We start from the raw sequence: 21862 nt of genomic DNA, 5'->3' as shown, positions 1-21862 counted from the left end.
AAGGTTTACGTGCCAAGCCGCTCCTATCTCCAGCACTAAGCCACACGGACGGCTCTCCCCAGAGTATATCCTTCCTTTGGCTGTGAAATGCTAGGAGCACTGCCTTGAATGGAAGGTACTTGCTTCTTTAGCAGCATCTGCCAGCCTTATGACTCTAGCTGCAGAATCCTGACAGCAGGACCTGTCACTCATCAGAAATCTGCTCCCCCCTTCCCCCAGGCCCTGCGATGCTCAAGAGCTTGGCCGTCTCTGAGATGGCTCATTCTTAGCGTTTTCTTGCCATCCGGAAAGCCGTACTACAGGTCTGACCAGTGACCAAAGAAATACTCAGAAGTCTGTCTCTATGTGATAATAAGATGAGGAACAGCTCCATATTCCCAGCCCAGCTGCTCTTGAAACCTCAGCCCCTGTACTTACTCACCACTTAGACATGCTTCCTTGACTATCAAAGACTACTTCTTTCTCTCCTGAAACCTAAAGCTTATCCTTGCCAAGGCCACAGAACCCTGTCCTTAGAGATTCTGCAGGGAAGGGCCAAGGATCAGAAACATAAGCAATCTCACCATGCCCCTCCTTGTCCCAGGATTACAGGAGTTTCCCTCTATAATTCCCATCACTAAAGTATTTTCACTGAAAAAGATCACTCATCTTGTCTTTGGCTCCATGGGCTCCCAGGCTTGGTTTGGTTAGATATCTGGGGTTGGGTATTTTTGTCCTGGAAGTCTTCTTTAAGCTAGCAAACCAGAGTAAGGTATGGTTCTGAAAGTTGAGAGGCACCCGAGAAGCTGGACCACCAACATGGATGTCCACTGACCTCTGGGCAGCACTAAGGATTTCTTTCACATGGCCAAGGAGAAGGGATTCTTCTGTAACTTACAGCATTTGGCCAAGACTGCTGGTTGTGCCCATCTGGAGAGGATCAAGAATCAGGCATGCTACTCTCTTATCTATGGGTGTGCTCAATTTCTTCATGCATAGATCAGCATCTTTGTCAAAAAGCGTGGTGTTGGTTTTAGGCCTAGCTTAGTTTGATTACCAAAGGTTCCTTTTACTCTATTGCAAGCAGGGTGTGGGTAGGAGTCCAAGAATGAGGTAGAATTATGGCTGAAATTAAGTTTTGCTGTTGATTCCAGTATAAATAAAAAGAGCGATTGACTGGGGCTAGGACAACCTTGGTGTTCCCAGGCATACTGCTAGTTAATACTTACTGTTTGTATTAGGGTTCAGCAGATACATCAATCAGGGTCCCAACAAGAGAAATGCAGAACACTCAAATTAAGATAACTTAGGAAAATTTATAAGGAACTATTATAAAAGTGCAGGCAGAGTTAAGAGAATCATATAATAAGTATTAATTCAAATACGGCAGAAGCTGGGCTGTTACCGTTCTTGGTCCTAAAGGGGGAAAGTTATGGAACCTGTACGGAGAAAGAATCATGCATAGCAGGTGCTTGAAAGGAGCCAAGAGTGACCTTTGGATAAGGGTCAGAGCCACCCCAACGCAACTTCTCCCTGTTCCCCCTCCGTTGGTTCTCCTCCCAGACTCCCCTTTGACTAAACTCATCCTGAAGCCAAAGACATGGAGCCATACAGGGACAGCCTGGGGCTGAAAGCAGAATGGAGAGGGATGGGGAGTGTACCTGGAGGAGCCAATATATATTATCTGCACCCCTGGATTTCCAAAGCACTATAGGATCTTCTTCTGCCCACCCTTCTAATCAACCTAATCATGCCTCCTCTTCTCTAGGTTTTTCTGAAGCATGGCTATCTCCCAAGGCTTTACCCTACGACTCCCTCTGGAGTTCCTGCTGCCTCTGTCTTTTACCTCTGAATTTAATTCTCACCACTGCACAGAGTTCCTAGGAATGTAGCCCCAGCTTCAAGCTAATTCAACTGCCTGATGGATAACTTGACCCAGATGGCCACGATACTATAAAATCAGTAGGCTCACTACACAGCTCCAAACTGGTTCCTCCTCCTAACTTACAGTATTTCTGTTAATAGGACCATCACTCTCCCAATTTCCAATTACTCCAAGCTCAGTTGTGCTTACTTATCTTATCCTCAGTCATGCTTTTCTGTGCTGTCCTTTTCTCCTCCTCCCCCTCCCTTCGCCCCTCTCTTCCTCGTCCTGGTCCTCCTCCTCACTGCCTTCCTCATCTTCCCCCTTCTCTGCTGCTTTCTCTTCTTCTTCTTCCTCTTCTCCTCCTCTTTCTTCTACTACTTCTACTACTAGTACTACTACTACTACTTCTTCTTCTTCTTCTTCTTCTTCTTCTTCTTCTTCTTCTTCTTCTTCTTCTTCTTCTTCTTCTTTTCTTTTCTTCTTCTCCTTCTCCTTCTCCTTCTCCTTCTCCTTCTTCTTCTTCTTCTCCTCCTCCTTCTTCCTCTTCTTCTTTGCCTCCTCCTTCTCCTTCTTCTTCCTCTTCTTCTTTGCCTCCTCCTTTTCCTCTTCCAGCTCCTCCTCCTCCTCCTTCTTCCTCCCTTCTATTGGTTGCAAAGTCCTATACCTTCTGCCAGTGTGCTTTTCTAGTATGTGTGCAGTCTCATGATTGTCCTAGTCCTGGGCCTTTACTTTTTGCTTAAGCTGTTGTAATAAATTCCTAAATGTAACCTTAGCTCCAATCCATTCTGTACCCATTCCAATGCACAAATATTAAAGCTTCTTGCTCCAAGTTGCCTCATGGATTCAGCCATAATTTTTGCCCTTATCCTTTCTGAAATAGGACATCTGAAGGGAGAAAAATCTTCCAAAAGCAGTGCCTGTAGCACATCCCCTTCATTTTGCTTGTGACAGCCTGAGGCACGGAGAAACCGCTAGTCTGTATAACTTGTCCCTAAATCCCAGTGTTCTGATAAGTTTTTGATGACTTCTTACCTTTCTGGTTAGTAGACCGTAAGTTCCGCAGCCTGCTATACAGGTGATTTCTTCAACATGTTCCCAACACATCTTTTTAGATGGCGCTACCTGCAACTACCCTGTAGAGAGCCCACGCTCCACCTTAAGTCAACGTCCTGGAATATGATTTGCGATTGTCCTCGTAAGTGTCCTTGCACATCCTTTCTCCTGCTTGAATTGACCTTCCCTCCGTCGAGTCCCCTTTTACCTACTGAACACCTCCGCATCTTTCAGAACACATGCCACGGCCTTCTTCCTTTACATCCTTTACTTCTTTACAAAGTTCTTTACAAAGCTGTTCTGGATTGGCCCCAGCCAAATATGATCTTTCTGTTTTGTAAATCTCTGAAAAAACTTTCAGCACTGTTATCTGACCCAGGTCCTTCAAGTATTTGTATTACCCTGCTGGTGGAATGTGGGCACTTATCTTAGCCTCTTATATCACGAGCTTCTTCTAAGCATGGGCAATGCCACCTTCTTTCACGTTATATCACTATGATGTTAATGCAGTATATTTCACAGAAATATTTTTAGTTCTGTAACTATTTTTAAATTTTAACTATGATCCATTTCTTCCTTAGAAACAGGTGACTATGCCCCTACTTCTCCAACATAACTGTATCTCACATGTCATCCTCTTAGAAGGGATGAAGTTCTGCTGCTGTCACTGGTCTCTTGTCTACTAAGATGATGTGAGTATTCAGCAGAGCATGTTTCATTCCCCTGCTCCCCTACCACTCTCCTTGTCAGATGCATAGGAGAGAAAGGCTGGTCTATTTTGTAAGTGAATTCTGTTTTGCAGTTAAATTGTGTGTGTAATGTATGTTGAAGAAGTGAATGCATAATTGAAAAGATGCCTACAAACGACAGATGTTGGCAAGGATGCAGAGAAAGAGGAACCCTCCTACACTGTTGGTGGGGAATACAAGCTGGTGCAGCCACTCTGGAAAACAGTATGGAGGTTCCTCAAAAAGTTGAAAAGCTTCCCTAGAGCTACCCTATGATCCAGCAATCACACTACTGGGTATTTATCCTAAAGATACAAATGTGGTGATCTGAAGGGGCATGTGCACCCGAATGCTTTTAGCAGTGATGTCCACAATAGCCAAACTATGAAAAAAACCTAGATGTCCATCAACAGATGAATGGATAAAGATGTGGTGTGTATATATACAATGGAATACTATGCAGCTATAAAAAACCCCCACAAAATCCTGCCATTTTCAACGACGTGGATGGAACTAGATGGTATTACGCTGAGCAAAGTCAGTCAATCAGAGAAAGACAATTATCATATGATCTCTCTGATATGAGGAATTCGAAAGGCAGAGTGGGGGGTTGTGTGGGGAAGGGAAGGAGAAAATGAAACAAGATGGGACCAGGGAGGAAGAAAAACCATAAGAGACTCTTATTCTTAGGAAAGAAACCGAGGGTTGCTGGGGGGTGGGGTGGGAGGGGTGAGGCGGCTGGGTTATGGACATTGGGGAGGTTATGTGCTGTGGTGAGTGCTGTGAATTGTTATGTAAGACTTATGATTCACAGACCTGTACCCCTGAAACAAATAATACATTATATGTTAATTTGAAAAAAAAAAAAAAAAGGATGCCTATCTGCCATGATGGTTACCAGGCATACTCTCTGTCTCATTGGATACATTTCTGTTCAAATCTTCCCTCTGGCAATACTGGCTGAAAGAACTTGGAAAAGTCACTTAAGCTCTTTGAACCTTAGAAAATATGGAGCAGGCCAAAAGTTTTCAAACTTTTCTTTTACTGAGGAGCTCTTATTAAGCAAAGTCTTACTCAGACATGCACTATGTGAAACTGAAGAAATGAGAGGCAGAAGTAATTTGGTTGAAAATTGGGGAAGGAGCTTTTGAGGAATGTGGTGTGACAACTAGCAGACAAGTCCATTCCATATCTAGATCCTCCATTAAGCTCTTTAGCAAAGAATACAGTCAATGCTAGAAGATTCACACTAGCACTGACTGGTAGGAGCTTCTAAAATTGTAATTAATTGAGGACATTAAAAATGAGAGACAGTTGCCACTGCACACCCATTAGTAGAGCTATCATAAAGGGAAAAAAAAGCAGAAAATAATAAATATTGGCATGGTTGTAGAGATACTAAAATCTTTATTTATTGTGGTTGGGAAGGTAAATGGTGCAGACACTGTGAAAAATAGCACAGTGTTCTTCAAAAAAAAATCAAACGTAGAATTATTATATAATCCACTTTTGGGTATATACCTAAAAAAATTGAAAGTAGAGACTTGAATAGATGTTCATACACCCATGTTCATGGCTACAAGGTTTCTATGCAGCCAAAATATGGAAGGAATCCAAGTATCCATCAACGGATCAATGAATGGACAAAATGTAGTATATACGTGCAATGGACTATTATTCAGCATTACAAGGGAATGAAATTCTGGCACATGCTACACTATGGGTAAACCTAGAAGACATTACACTAAGTGAAATAAACCAGTCACTAAAGGACAAGTATTGTATGCCTCTGTGCCTCATATTTATATGTAGTACCTGGAAATTCATAGAGACAGAAAGTAGAAGAGTGGTTACCAAGGGTTGGGAGGAGGGAGTAATGGGAAATTAGTGTCTACTACTGACAGCATGTGAGTTTGTGATGAAGGAGAGTGGCAATAGTGGCACAGTGGTGACAACGTAGTTAATGCCACTGAACTGTACACTTTAAAATGGTCAAAATGGTATATTTATGGTGTGGATATTTTATCATGGGAAAAAATTCAAAAAATGAGATTCAAAAATAGGATATATTTATCAGTTTTGGAGTTATTACAGTATGGAGAAAATCTGCAAAGTGTATTTAGAACCCAGAATGAGTTTGAAGATATATAATGATTAAGGAGTTCTCCATTTTTGTATAGCGAATTTCTTTAGTGCTGGTCTCGGGCTAAAGGTCATACTCACTGGACAAAGACCTGCAAAGTGCTCAGTGATGATCTTAATGGCTTCTAGGGCTAGACAGGTTGTTCCTCGTTCATTACACTGGTCTCTGAAGTCTAAGTCTCCAGTTCTTATTTTCCATTGGAATCCAGGAGGGAATTTTAGGAACGAAGCTAAGGACTGTGACTACAGGCCAACACATAATCAAGTTTACCTAGGAGAGGGTCAAGAAGTCTGGAAGTGGCTCTCACAGCCCTGTAGCAAAACACAGAAGGGTGTTCAGTCCTGACAGCTCGGACTGCGGCAGTGCTCAGCAGTTGTGGCCATCAGGTAAGGGAGTAGTGTTCAGGCCACAACTTGGAGCCAAGACTGGCAGCTCCCAGGGAAAGCACAGATAGGTTATATAGGTTTAATATGTCCTTTGTACCTAAGCTATATCTGAAAAATCTTACTGTTTGATTAACAAAATTTCCTATAATCTGCTATATATTAGTTTGGCTATCCCAACACCAAACAATATTAAAGTATAAGTTCAGGCAGTTCAAGGTCACTGTGGTAGCTTTACAATGACCAAGACCCAGTATTTTACTCTCTCTCTCTTTTTTTTAAAAGATTTTATTTGAGAGAGAGAGAGAGAGAGAGCAAGAGCGTGAGCTGGGTTGTGTGTGTGGGGGTAATAGGCAGAGAGAGAAAGCAGATGCCCCACTAAGCAGGGAGCCTGACATGGGGTTGGATCCCAGGACCCTGGGATTATGACCTGAGTGGAAGGCAGATGCTTAACCAGCTGAGCCACCCAAGACCCCCCCCCCCAGACTTTTACTCTTATTGCTCTGCAATCCGAGGATATGGTCCTTGTCATTACGACCCAAGATGTTTAACTCCAATTAGCAAAAACATAGAAAAAAAGGGGAGCAAAACATACTCTTTCCCTTTAAAGTTACAACCCGCAAGTTGCATACATTGCTCTGTCCTCACCCCAAGACTCCAGAACACTCACACGTAAGGGAATCTACATGATGGAAGGAATTCCAAGGGCCTGTATAAGGCCCTGCTAAAATTCTGGGGTTTACTTGCTAAAGGAAAATAGTTGGAACTCCCTGAGCTGAGCATTTCTCTATTTGAAATACTGGTGATTTCTTACACTTTCCAGAGTGGGTGGGTGCCCCAGAACTTGAGTACTCAGCCTTGTCAGTCATCTTTGTCTTGAATTGATCTTTTGGTTGTAGGTCTGAGTTACACACTTACCACCTTGTGTGCTCAATCTCAGAACCACAGATTAGTTATACTCTGAGATGATCAGTTCTGTCTTCATTCCTGAGCCTGCCAGGACACATAATATGGCTCATTTCCACACAAGCTTCTGGAGATTAGTGAATTAAATACAATTTTCACTCTATGCTATGTATTTCACAATGAGCAATGCATTTCCTATACAGCAATTCAGTAAGAAAATTACTATCCTTATTTTTACCATGAAGTAATAGAGGCTCAGAGATGTTAAGTAACTTTCACTAGGTAACCCAGTGGCGGAAGTGGACTAGCATGCTTCCTTGTAAGGAAATTGTTACAAAAAAAGATAGCTGCAATAAGAAGGGGTTTTGAAAAATTCAAGGAACCCATAGTTAAAAAATTAGCTATTTCTGACTAGAGTCGTGACATATTAGGGAGGAAACTGACCATATAGGACAAGTCTTGATAGGTCTTCATATGGCTAGTGTACTGAGATTTCCCAGAGAAGAGAACCAATAGGATGTGTGTGTGAAGGGAGGGAGGGAGGGGGAGGAAGAGGGAGAGACATCTAGACTGGTACTTACCAAATATCTGGGTACTGTGCTAGCCAAGCTGACACATAAAATTAACGGCAATGGCTAAGAAGAGAGGCAGATGTGGGTAAGCTTTGAATGGTGGATGAATTGCTTTGGCTTTATTAAATTATCAAATTATGAAACATGTATAATGGTATCTGAGGCACAGTAGGCACTCAAATTATAATTTCCTTTATCCGTAAGAAGATTCTGAAAGTTGTCAAGTAACATGTTGAGTAGCATGATCAAAGCAATACTTACAGGAAATATTTTTGGTAGTAATGATATGAAATATTAAAAAGGAATCAGACAAGGAGAAGGGATATGAGTTAGAAGTCTATTGCCATGGATCAGGCACAAGGGAATAGATGAATCCCTTACTATGGGTCAGGCACAAATATATGCTTGCTTTCTTTCTTTTCGGCCAAATTTTTATTTAGATTCTAATCAGTTAACATACAGTGTAATATTGGTTTCATGAGTAGAAGTCAGTGATTCATCACTTACGTACATCACCCAGGACTCATCACGACAAGTACCTTCTTAATTCCCGTCCCCCATCTAGCCCATCCCCTGCCCACCTCCCCACATCACCCCTCAGTTTGTTCTCTGTCGTTAAGAGTCTCTTATGGTTTGCTTCCATCTCTCTCTCTTTTCTCCCCTTCCCATATGTTCATCAGTTTTGGTTTCTGAATTCCACAGATAAGTGAGATCATATGATACAAATACATGCTTTAGATACATTATCTTCTTTAATACTCATAAGCACCCTATAAAGTAGGTATGACTTGACCAATGAAGAGCTGAGACGTTCTCTCCCACCCCACCCCACCCCAAATGAACGTGCCCAAATCTTATAACTGGGGACTGGTGGAGATGGGATTCAAATCCAAGTCCTCTAATTCCAACTGCTACTGTCATTAATGAGGGTGGTAGCGGCAGAAATAAAAAGGAGGGGACAGAGTCCAATAACATTGTGGGATCGAAAGAATTTAGCAACTAGTCAGATGACAAAGATAATTGCAGAATTTTGAGTCCAGATGGATTTTTAGCAGGAGAAAACTGTGGACTTTTAGGAAAAACAGGGTAGTCCTTATTAGAAGCTGGTTTTAAAAGAGTTGGAGATTTTTTGATTCATTCAAGAAATACTCATTTAATAATGTTTGTGTGCTAGGCCTTGTTCTGGGGACCCATCAATGAACACTCGGGACCCATCAATGAACAAAACAAAGGTCCTTGTCCTCACACTTTCCAGTGTGGAGGGACATAAAATAAACAATAAATAAATAAACTGCTGTTCATGCCAATGATAAATGTTGCTGAGAACTGTAAAGTGAGGAAGGGGCACTCAAGGCGTCAGAAAAGTTGTCACCAAGAAGTCATTTAGGTAAAGACCTCAAGGAGAGGAGATGCGTCATGCAGGTGTCTGGGGGTGAGCGTTGTAGCCAGAGGAAGAGACAAGGTCAAGGTCTCATCAGGTAGGTAAGACCTTACAGATCTAAGAAATTTATGGCTTTATGCTGCAGGAAATGGGATGCCCCTGGAGGGTTTTGTGCAGAGCTGAGTTAGGATGCGGCTTTCATTTTAAAAGCACCACTGTGGCTGCTGTGTTCAGAACCGTAAGGTGTATCAGGGAGACGGGTGGAAGCCTGGATACCAGAGAGGAGGCTACAATAATCCGGGGAGAGTTGATGGCAGTGTGGGCCAGGTCAGAGGCAAAGAGAAGGAATCAGACTCTGGATATATTTTGAAAATAGACCAGATTTGTTGATTGGATGTGGGGTGTAAGAAGGAAACATGTATGTGTTAGGATAGAGTTTTTGTACTTAAGTGGTATTTCTCAGAGTTCTTGGAAACACGATGACTGGTGTGTGAAAAAGAGGCCAATGCTGGAGACAGAGGTTTGAGAAACATTCACCACAGAGCCAGTAAGATGACTTTAAGAATGTGTCCAGAAATTGTGTGTGCCGGATGCAAGTGTATAGCTAAAGAATATAATGGAAGATATTGAATCTTGAGCGATGCAAAGGTTTGGTGGGTGAGAGGGGCCAAGAGAGACAGCTGGCGGAATAGGATAGCTGTCGTCATATTCAGTTCACTAGATTTTGTCCTTTGTGACTCAGTCTTTGAAAGAGAATGAATCAACATAGTACTCTCACTGTTATCTTTGGATGTCTACTAATGGTGATATTACTAAAATCTATTTGTGATGAAAGCATTTGATCATTTGAATCATCACGTAAGACATCTGACAGTTGACAGAACTTTAAAAAATTGGAAGGGCGACTGGTAGGCTTTTGTCTTTTCCGTTCCTTTTACTTCAGGAGGCTTAATTTGTACTTACGAAAAATGCGTCCCAGCCACCTGTGATGAGCAATCCAATTCTTCCCACAGGCGCTAACCACATTCTTCTTTGGATTCAGTTGTTGTTTTTTTTTAAATATATAAAACGCTAAGATTAATTCAAGATTTACTTTTGGGTTTTTAAATTCTTAATAGAAGTAAAACTGGTTTTCATTGGCTTATCCCTTACGGGTTTCCAAAGACTGAATTATAGTTAGAAACAAGTGTTACATAAACAAGGCCCTCTGTGTGCAAACAACAAATCCACGATTTCACTGCAGAGTGGGGAGCCTCCTCTCTTAGAGAAAGAAGCATTTAACTATTCAGAATGTTCCCAGTAGGCACTGATAGGCTCAAGGCTTACATACCCCTTGCAAGTGCAGAGTGTTCCGCAAATGTTCTCCAACTTGACTGTCATCTGGACTTGGTTTTTCCTCACCGTCTTAGGTTAGCAATAATCTCTCCTCGGTTGCATCTCGTCGGCTGTGCTCACCACTGTGCAAACTTGCTATTATAATTTGCTCAGATCTCCTCTGCATCCCTTCACCCTATAAAGGGTCCATGTTACATTTTCCTTTTTTGCAGCCCACACAAATTTTCTTTAACCAAGGAGAGCTTCCTGCTCCCACTCAACCTTCTCCTGCTTCAGCTGAATATATTTAATGACTTAGAGCATGCTTACATGATGGCTGTCATCATCAAGAAATATCTTCGGACACATAATGGATTCCAGACTGGGATTTTTAAATTTAGAAGCCTCAGGTTTTAAAGAATATATTTATGCATTCTCTCATCCACTCCAGTTAATGTAAATTTTGCAATAGCAGTAGCCAATATTGAGAATTTACCATATGCCAAGCACTTTATAAATTTTTACTTGCTTAATCCTTACAACGAAATTCTGTGAGGCAGTTATTACTAGTATGCCCATTTTACAGGTGGGGCAACTGAGTCTTCCACCATTTAATTAACATGGCCATGGTCATACAGTTGAAAATTGGATTTGAACCCTAGATATGAGGTTCCACAGTCCACACAGAGCCCCGTAGACTCCTCTGCCTCTGAACTTCCTCGCAACAAACACTTCATTTACTTGTAATGGCTTGGTCCCTTGTGTTTCTCAAGGGTGACAGTGCCACTGACATTTCTTGGTGGTTCAGGCAGTCCCACACTTAGCAGGATGTTTCGTATTAGCTCCTGGCACTGAATGCTGGTATCTCTCTGCTGGGCATTGCCCTTCTGTCACTGAGAAACCAAAAGTGCTCTCATACATTTCCTAATATTTCCCAGTTAACAATCTCCAGTTGAGAACTGTCAACTGATTTTAATTATCAAAATAAATAGACACATACCTCCTCTCTCTCTTTCACCTATCTAATCACAACTTTTCTAAAAGTTTCACAAGGTTTTTGTAAGTTTGTAACTTTTAAAAACTTTTGTAACCTTGAAAATACACCAACACAAATCTTAGGTAAAAGAAAAGCATCGGGTTATGAAAATTAGGTAATTTTTATATGTGTTTGCAATGTTCTCATTATTTGTGAATAAACAAGTTTGAGCCCCAATGATCTTGGCTACTTCGACATTCATTATTAAGTAAGATAAGCTCTACCGTTTACTCATTTGCCTAGCAAACTTTTTTTTTTAATAGTGCAAAGGTAAACTTAAATTCAGCCTGGGCCAAGTCTCAAGGTCATGCATCTGAAAGTCATGATTTTTTTCCCCTTATGTTTATTTTTGGCTATCAAACTTCAGACCATTAGGCAAATGCCCATTGCCCTTTTACCAATGCCAGCACTTGCTCAAGGAGACCATAACAAGTAAAAATACTTAGCAGAATAAAAAAGAATTCTGGGGTTTTGTATTTTCTAAGCTACGCGAGGTCTACCTTATGACACTTCGCACAATTGGTGCTAAGTCTCCAAGGTCATCATACAACTCAACCACATTTCAAGGCTGCAATGTGGACTTTTAACTCCATTTTAAAATGACTGCTTTCCCAAGGTGGTGTAACAATGCTCTGAGCTATGTATGAGGAGGAATACATTTATTTAAGGAGGAAAAGGGGTCAATGGTAAGATGTGTCCTAAAATAGATACATCCAGGAGCTCCCCCACCCTTCCTTGGTTCACTTATTAAAATGGTCCACCAGCTTTAAACAAAATATTTTATAATCTTGTACTGTCAACAACCAGGTAACTGTGTCCAGTTTTGTTCTTCCCTCCTTGTCTATTACATATCAGTTTTGCAAATTGCTGCATGAGCTTCAACAACATAGTAAATGAGATACTTTGATGTCCCCCAGGACTTAAAATTTAGGCCTTTTATTATTAGAATGATTTAATGATGATGTAGAGGTTTAAAATAAGAATTTCCCTTTGACAGCAATGAAATGACAGCCAAACCTATATTCTCTGGTATAACAATGTGGTTGAAATACACATTAAAATTAAGGCAAAATGAAAGCAACTCCCAAAAAATGTTTTAGGAGTTTCTTGAAATCTGGTTTATTGAAATTGCCTTGAAATAGTTTTATACCCAAGAAAGGAAGGCAGGACATACTTTAAAATGTAGCTTATACATAATATGAGTATACATTTTTTATTTCGTTAAAAAAATCTACCATGCCAGGGGTGCCTGGTTGGCTTAGTGGGTTAAAGCCTCTGCTTTTGGCTCAGGTCAAGATCTCAGAGTCCTAGGATCTATCCGGCATGGGGCTCCCTACTCAGCCGGGAGCCTGCTTCCGCCTCTCTCTCTGCCTACTTGTAATATCTATCAAATACAAAAATAAATAAAAATGGTTTTTTTTTTTTTTTTTAAAATCTACCATGCTAGACATTTTTACTTAACTTTTGCCCTTTCCTCGAATGAGGGTTAGGGATGGTTAAAAGGAATAGGCCCTTTTTGTGAAGCAATATGGCAATCTTGTGTAACTGGAATTCCTGGTGGCTTGCTGCCATGGGAGTTTGCTTAGCCTGATCTGCAGAAAGGAGCAAACTATCAGATCTGAGCAGCTAATAGATTTGAGAATTCTTTATGAAAGGGAAAATGGTACTCCTTAAAGCATAAAAGGATCTTGTTGGATGCACTAGTGAGAAAAATGAAGTACACTTGAACTTCATTTTTTAATCTTTAAAGATCCAACGGATTAAAGAGAGACTTGCATTTGATTTTGGTTCTTTTCAAAAGATATTGAAAATATCTTTTCAATATTGATGCCATTACGCCTAAACAAATTCTCTTTCGCAGCTGAGACTGACTTCCAACAGTGAGAATATTGCTAATGAAAAGAGGATGCTGTAGTCAGCAGTATAGGTAAGAGTAGGATATGTGCTAGCTTGGACTGGGGATGAGGGTTCTGGCATGCAGTTGGGAGAGGGGGAGTTAGGTTACATGAAATAAGGAAAGAGAAAGACTTATATACTACAGGCTTAACTACAGATGATGGACAGATCCAAGCAAAGGGGAAAATATGCAAGAAAAAGGTCAAAATTTCTTTTGAAGTAGGTAACATGCTCTCTGGGAGAATTATGGTAGTTAAAAACTGCAATTTGCAGATATATGTACATGAATGTGTACATAAAGTTAACTGGATAACCGAGTCAAGTATTTGGGTAATAATAGAGGATAAAATACAAACCTTATAATCAAGGGCAGTTTGGGCTTAAACTGCATAAATTGGCTGAATTCATTTAATTATTCATTTCTTTATACTACATTTTTGTATTGTCTTGGGTTATATTTTGAGGAAGACCCCTGAACCAAAATTACATTTCACAGGTTTGAAAATTAAAATCATCATACGTCCATTGACATCAAGAGTCACAAAATTCCTCCATGGACGACAAAGAGGCCAAGTCATATGCAGGGGACAACTGAGTGGTCAGGGCATGGAATAGAGGAATCAATACAGCTGTGGAGTTGGCTCCACCTTTGAAATGTAGCTCATCAGTCCCTGTTTGGGACACTAAGGGTCTCTCTGATGCCTCCTTCCCACAGGATTCCCCTTCCTGGAGTATTAACTACTCAAAGTTGTTGTGAAGATTATGAAATACAAGTATTTGGAAAGCCCTAAGCATAATGATCCCTATATAGACTTTTAAAAAGGGTGGATTGACTTCCTTTTATTATACACCCCCACAAACCCTTTTTATGTTTAGTTCATTTAAAAAAAAATTTAGACAGAGGTTTATATGAACTATTTTTTTTTGCCTACTCATTTCAAAACAGTTTACATCGTAATAGTCATAGTTCAGTATAACACAATAATGGATTGTGTTTGAGCTTTTTGTTTTATCATGGGATTGGCAGGTGCCTACATGATGTATCATATTTGTGAGGCAGATGTTAGCTCTAGGTATTTTTATATCTATGAAAGTCTGCTAATATTTTTTATTTTTTATGTTAAAATGGTTAGTTTTCTTATAAACTATGTATTTGTCTTTTTTTTTTTCTTATTGTTGCTTCACAATCAAGTACCTCACTTAAAACTTCTGGTGTTACCATTCTAATGGCAATGTTCATTGCAAACTAGAAATTTTGCAACTGAAATCAGAAACCCAGTGATCCCCACAGATGCATCTTTTGAAGGTTAATGTCTTTACTAACCAGTACATGAAAAATACAAATGGGTATTCGTTGTCAAGTTTAAATGGTTTCACAGAGATTTTCTCAACATGTCACTAATTTGAGCATGCTTCAGTTGTGATAAAAACTACTTTTAATGATAATTAAGCATAGTAATGTTTTCTAACTCATAAAATGCAAAGAGAAATAGTGTCATTTATATTTAAATTTTTGAGACCACAGTGAACATTAAAAACTGTTGACCCTGTCTAAAATGATGATCTGGTTAATCAAATGAGTTTTTTTTTAAAGATTTTATTTATCTATTTAACAGAGAGAGAGAGAGAGAGAGAGAGAGAGAAAGAGAGGTGTCACAAGAGGCAGAGAGGCAGGCAGAAGGGGGGGGAAACAGGCTCCCTGCTGAGCAGAAAGCCTGATGTGGGGCTCGGGCCCATGACCCTGAGATCATGACCTGAGCCGAAGGCAGAGGGTTAACCCACTGAGCCATCCAGGCACCCCAATCAAATGAGTTTTTAAAAGTTGCCATACCAATATTTCTCTTATTTATTTATTTAACCACTATTTTAGTGTCCAATGGAAGCTTAGTAAAAAACTTGTTTTTCTACTAAAAATTATTTTATTACCATACTAAATTCTTTACAAGTCTAAAATCACTTCTTCATAATTACAATGGAGAAAATTTGGAGATGTCCCCACTAGTTTCATTTTTTTCTAACAAAATAAGAGCCACCAGTTTTCCAGCATCTACTAGACGCCAGGCACATGCTAAGTACCACACATACCTTCTTCTTAATCTTGGCAACGGTCCTGCAGTGATAGGACTGCTGGTTGCCCTCCCAACACGAAGGGCAGCCGGCTATGCAGATAAGAGGGGCCAAGTAACACAGCTGACCAATCAGATCTAAGAGGAAATTATTAGGAGCGGTGCCAGAAAATCTCTTTTTAAAGCAAGTCCAGCTCAGCTGACGTGCTTTCTTTTCTTCTTCCCATTACTTCTGCCAATGCAAACCTACAATACTTGAGGTGAAATAGCTAATTACCAGTTGACAAGCACACATTAAGATTGGCTGAGCAAGAACACACAGAAAGCCTCATGTTCTTAATGACATTATAAACCTTAGAGTGGACAAATGAGGCTGGCCTGAGCAGTCTACCATTGGTATATGTGTTAAAAATAACCTTTGTGTTTCAGGTTTCTTATTTATGGGTGAATGCAACCCTCAACTGATTTCATCTGCAAAGAAAATGCTGACCTTCCAGTGTCTGAGAGGAGGTAACCCAGCTGGTGGAAAATAGGATAATAATTGGATGCATAGGTATCAGAATCATTAATGATCTCTTCTGAAGGTGCTTTTAGAGCTTCGGATTAAAAGTGCTGTATATCATGGGGAAGATACAAAGTAAGGGGCTATTTAAACATGTCCTGTAATTTTATTTTAATAATTGTTTTACCTTGGCAAGTGTCTTTAACCCTAGTCCTTGGTTTACTTGTCTTTAGTACAACAGAATTGTGCTAGATTATTTCTAAGATTCCTTATGGGCAGAACTATTAAGATGCTGTACATGTTGGCCTATAGTAAAGCAACAAAAACGATCTGGCCCCCAAATGCATAATTCCCAGTAATCTTCTGAATAGTAGTGAGGCATAAGGGTTCACAGTGCAAAATAGAACATGTAGGAGTCATATAATCACCAAGACTTAGAGGACTACCCGCATGATAGGTAGTATTATACTTTGTACTGAGGTTTCACGTCAAAGTGCTGAATGGTCACTGAAAGAACACAGTTATTTTGCTTTTCTAGAGCTGTGCTTTTTTAGAAAAAATGAACAAAGGTGCTATATAAATACAAAACAGAGTAGAGTAAAAGCATTCTCATCCAACATCCAACATGCTGGTGCATTGCAAGAGTCAATGGAAGCACAGAAAAGAAGAAATGATGCTACATACCTTAACCTTTTTATTTTAACCTGAACTACATTTCCTTTGTCAATCTTTTGAAGTGACAATACTTATAAATTTTTACTTTTTTCTGTGCTTTTGCAAGTTTTCTTGCTTACATCTAATTTGACGGCCATTTCGTCAGTGACTTGTTTACATTCCCCTGGCTTACATAATATTTAATTAATTAATGTGACTACAATGACAAGTTCAACTGGTGTAGAGGGGTTTGAGGGAAGAAGGCAACTACCCAAGTGTGGAACTTGCAGGGAGAGCAGAAGTTCACAATTATATTAAAGGGAATTCTACTACTTCTGAGCATATACCATGCTGTGGGCATGTTTTAAAGACGGAACAAGGAGCATCATTTAATCTGCAAATTAAGTAGATGTCATGAGACTTCCTATGTGCCCATCATCAATGATAGATATTGCATAATAAGATGTTAAGATATTTTATTCACTGTTTTAGAACATGGGTCTTTGGAGACCAGTGAACTGAATATTAAAATGACATTCTCACTAATATCTTAGAAGCTCTCACCCCTTTATCCTTTCCATCTTGTTCTTTTTTTTTTTTTTTTAAGATTTTATTTATTTGAGAGAGATTAAGAGAGAGGACAAGTGGTAGGAAGAGCAAAGGCAGAGGAAGAAGCAGATTCCCCACTGATCAGGGAGCCCAACTCTGGGATCATGACCTAAGCCAAAGGCAGACACTTAACTGACTGAGCCCCCCAGGCACCCCAACCTCCTTGTTCTTATGAGCAAATTCCTCCCTCTTAAGAGATTTGGTTGATTATCTCCTTGTCATTTCCCCCTGTGCCTGAGTCTCCATCCTGGTTTCCTGCTGGTTAACCCAGTTCCTCTGGTCTTCACAGAGATTGGAAAGTACCATTTCCCACGGATGGGTCAACGAAAACTCCCGCCAGACTTGCCCAAAATTACGCCTCCGAATTCAGATCCAGGTTCTCGTTTTCTCCTGCTTTGTGACTTTGTACTTGGTTCATTAATATTTCTTGGTCTCCTAATTCCTTCTCTGAAAAAGTAAGAACACTTAGCTGGCAGGTTTGTTTGGAGGTTAAATGATCATGGGGAGCTCTAGCAGAGTGGCTGGTGCAGGTAGGCAATGAAACTTCTGTTTTCTTCCCATTTCCTTGATGCCAAGAACATTTGTTCTTTGCCTATTCGCATCACCTTCCTGACTGTGAGCTCTGACCATGTACAGGAATGCTTCTTCAATCTGTAAGAGGTCTCACCTGCCAGCCAGGATCTTTGCCCGTTAAGAGCCCAGATGACCTGCTTGCTTGTCCATACTGTTCCCTATTAGCACTAAAGGGATTTCCCTGGGGCATTCAGCTTAGCTCTGGGTCTCACTGGTCAGATTTGGTGACCATCCACTTCCCATAACTCCCTCACCATCCATCCTCTTCACCTCTAAATTTCTCTATAATTGATTCTGTCTTCCAGCATATACACACTAAACATTTAGTACTATGCATGTTAGGGTTCTCCAGAGAAAAAGGACCAACAAAAGCAGGACGGGGTGTGGGGAGAAATGGAGAGACAAAGACAGAGACAGAATAAAGAATTGGCTCACATAATTATGGATGCTGAGAAGTCCTGAAATCTTCAGCCACCAAACTGGAGACCTTGAGAGAGCTGCTGGTATAGTTCTAGTCCAGAAGATGGCAAGCTCAAGACCCAAGAAGAGCAAATGTTTCAGTGTGAAATCTGACTGAAGATGGGAAAGGACCAAAGTCTCAGTTGGACAGTCAGGCAGGAAGAGTGCCCTTTTAGTCATGGGAGGGTAAGTCTCTGTTCTAGTAATGTTTTCCACTGGATGAGGCCCACCTACTTTAGGGAGGGCCATCTGCTTTACTTGGTCTCCCCATTTGAATGTTAGTATCATCCAAAAACATCCTCACAGACATACCCAGAATAACCTTTGACCAAGTACCTGGGCACTCCAGGACCCAGTCAAGTTGACACATAAAATTAATAATTGCACTGGGCACTGTGCTAGGCATTGTTCATATTCTTGTCATTATTTCTGATCTTGAAGAAGTCAGTGCCCTTTCTTATACAACCCAATGTCCCAGCTATGCTCTTGACCCTGTCTGTCCTGATCCTAAGACCCACCCTATGTCTCTCATGCCTTCAGTTTTCCTCTGCTCTTTACTTAAAAACATTCTGGGTTCTTCCTTTACCTTAAAATAAAGGTTCTCTTTGGTCCTTTGAGCTACCATCCCATCCCCTTTTTTAGTGCAACAGTGAAGTTTATATTTTCTGCCTTCAATTGACTAAAATCCCTGGTGATCTAATTTACCTTATTTCTCTGTCTCTAATATTCCTTTAATAAGAACCTATAAAAGTCAACAATGACTTTCTCAAGTCTAATGGTTTCTGTTCAGTCTCCACTTTATCTGATGTTTTAGTAACTTTTAAAGAAACATACTCTCCTTTCTGAAATTCTGTTCTCTTTACTTTGGCCAAGTCGAGTTCCTGGTTGTCTACCTTCTTTCCTGCTAAGTGTTTGTTTCTCTTTTTTGACCTATCCTCTCAGGTAAATGCTCCTCATAGCATTTGTTTTTAAAAAAGCATTTTATGTGTGAGAAAGAAAGCACGAGAGCAGGGAGGGCCAGAGGGAGAAACAAACTCCCCGCTGAGACGGGAGCCCGATGTAGGACTTGATCTTGGGACTCAACGGAATGAGCCACCCCAAGGATCCCTCATAGCATTCGGAACTTCTATTTTGGGCATTTATCAAATTTCACTCCGTGTTTTAATTATTTTCTATAGCATAGGTTTAAAAGGAAACATCTAGTCCTACCACTTACTCCTCTTCCCTGCTTTATTTCTCTTCAGAGCACTTATCACTATCTGATATAACCTAAAGTTTACATATTACACATTTATCATTTCTCTCTCCTTCCCCATGAGGGCAGGGATTTGGGATTATTTGTTCACTAATGTATCTCCCAACATCCAGAGAAGTAGGGAGTGTTTGAACAATTGTTGTTGAATTATTATAAAGATTCAGATATAAGGATATTCAATGCATCATTATTGACAAAAGTAAAACATCCTGGAAATAAAGTATCTACTAATAAGAGGAAAATAAGTCAAGACAACAAGTCCATCCATGGCATCAATATCATACATTTGTTAAAAGTCATATTTAAAATTTATTTAATGAAAAATGCTCACATTATATTAAGTAGGAAAAAAAGGACAGAAAAGCATGTATAAAAAGACCTCAATTTTATTTAAAATATAAAGGAAAGGGGCACCTGGGTGGCTCAGCTGGTTAAGCAGTTGCCTTCAGCTCAGGTCATGATCCCAAGGTCCTGGGATCAAGCCCTGCATCGGGCTCCCTGCTCAGTGGGAAGCCTGCTTCTCCCTCTCCCTCTGCTGTTCTGCCTGCTGGTGCTCTCTCGCTCGGTCAAATAAATAAATAAAATATTTAAAAAATAAAATAAAATATAAAGGAGGAGATAGATACTAAAGTGTTATCAGTGACTATGTCTGGGTAGTGAGATTAAAGTGATTTTTTTCTCTGTTATTTTTGTATTTCATACATTTTTGACACATTCTTTTAAATAAAATTTGAAGATAGAAAGCAGGAAAGCTTTGAAGAAAATATGCTTCCTCATTCAGTTGCTATATTCTATTCTTCTCTAGTCTGAACTTCTCACTTCAATTAGAGATACAATATGCATTTATCTTTTGGCACTGATTATATTTTCCCTACTATTATATATCTTTATGTCCTCTACTAGGCCCTAAACTTTCTAAAGTGAAAAACATGTCTTATTTATAATTTTCAATGCCTACACCTGTCTACATTCAATAACTGAAAGAAGAAAATAATTTAAAGTGTTTTAATAGCCAGAAATAATATGTAGTGTTAGTTGCTTAGGGAAACCATCAAATTACATAATTTTTAAATAATGCTCTGATGTCCTTCATGTCTGCCTTCAAAACACTCAGGTTTTTTTTTTTCTTTTTAAAAATTTTATTTACTTATCTGACAGAGAGAGAGAAAGAGTGCGCGAGCACACAAGCAGGGGGAGCAGCAGGCAGAGAGAGGGAGAAGCAGGCTCCCTGCCAAGCAGGGAGCCCAATGCTGGGCTCGATCCCAGAACTCTGAGATCATGACCTGAGCTGAAGGCAGACACTTAACCGACTGAGCCACCCAGGTGCCCCCAAACACTCAGGTTTAAATCTATGTTAGAATGAGGACTATATATAGTACAAGCAATTTTAGGGTTTGGTCTACCTCTCTGTTGCTTTTATTTATTTTTAAAAAGATTTTATTTATTTGACAGAGAGAGAGGGAACACGAACAAGGGGAGTGGGAGAAGGAGAAGCACGCTTCCTGCTAAGCAGGGAGCCTGATCCCAGGACCTGGGATCATGACCTGACCTGAAGGCAGATGCTTAACAACTGAGCCATCCAAGCGCCTTGCTTTTATTTACGTATTCTTTGTTGTTGTTGTACTTTACATGAAAACTTTTGATTCTGGAGTAAATGTGGGCATGATCATAGATATCAGAGACTGCCACATTAATTCAGTTAGGCTAGGTTGGTATAATAAAGACAGAATGATACAAAAGGATCCAAGCACATGGTTCAAATACAAGTTTATTTCTTGTTCTTAAGGGTGGGCAATTGGTTCACAGTCAGGATTTTCTCCACATATTTAGAGTCACAGTGTCTTCCATTTTATGGCATCCTGGGTTCTACATGTCTACTGGATGCTAATTGTATTTACTAATCTCTGCCTCTGGTACTTAGGTTTTAAGTTCAGTGAGGTCACAGAATTGCCAGATTCAGCAAATAAAAATACAGGATACCAGTTCAATTTGAACTTCAGGTAGATAGCACATAACTTTTCAATACATGTTCTATGTTATATTTGTAATTACGTGTTCCATCTAATTTGTAATAATATTTGTGATATTATTAAACAGTTATGCATTATCTGCGATTCTGAACTAATTGTGAGTCCTATGTATTATCTGGCAAAACTGTGGGGATAGGGATTAGGTCTATCTCATTTAACACTGAATCCCAAGAATCTAAAACAGTACCTATTGACTTTAAGATAAGTAAGTCTCAGGTGCATCGGTGGCTCAGTTGGTTAAGCGACTGCTTTCAGCTCAGGTCATGATCCTGGAATCCCGGAACTGAGTTCCACATCGGGCTCCCTGCTCTGCAGGGAGTCTGCTTCTCCCTCTGACCCTACCCCTTCTCATGCTCTCTCTCTCTCTCTCAAATAAATAAAATCTTAAAAAAAAAAGATAAATGGGTTTCTTCATATTTCATGAATAACTGAAACTATATTGGTGAAGAATACTTA

The 21862-nt window shown here is 40.0% G+C and overlaps 1 long non-coding RNA gene across 1 annotated transcript; it reads left to right on the top strand.

The window, feature by feature from the left end:
• Positions 1 to 3435: 3435 nt before the first annotated feature.
• Positions 3436 to 15960, top strand: LOC116574130. The gene is made up of 3 exons (XR_004279127.1): positions 3436 to 3591; positions 13224 to 13289; positions 15754 to 15960. It is a non-coding gene; the product is annotated as an uncharacterized LOC116574130 (long non-coding RNA).
• The last annotated feature ends 5902 nt before the right edge of the window (positions 15961 to 21862 follow it).

This window comes from Mustela erminea, chromosome 15 (assembly GCF_009829155.1).
Source record: "Mustela erminea isolate mMusErm1 chromosome 15, mMusErm1.Pri, whole genome shotgun sequence".
Taxonomy (NCBI): domain Eukaryota; kingdom Metazoa; phylum Chordata; class Mammalia; order Carnivora; family Mustelidae; genus Mustela; species Mustela erminea.
Note: the sequence above shows the minus strand (reverse complement) of the source record. Positions and strands in the feature narration are given on the sequence as shown.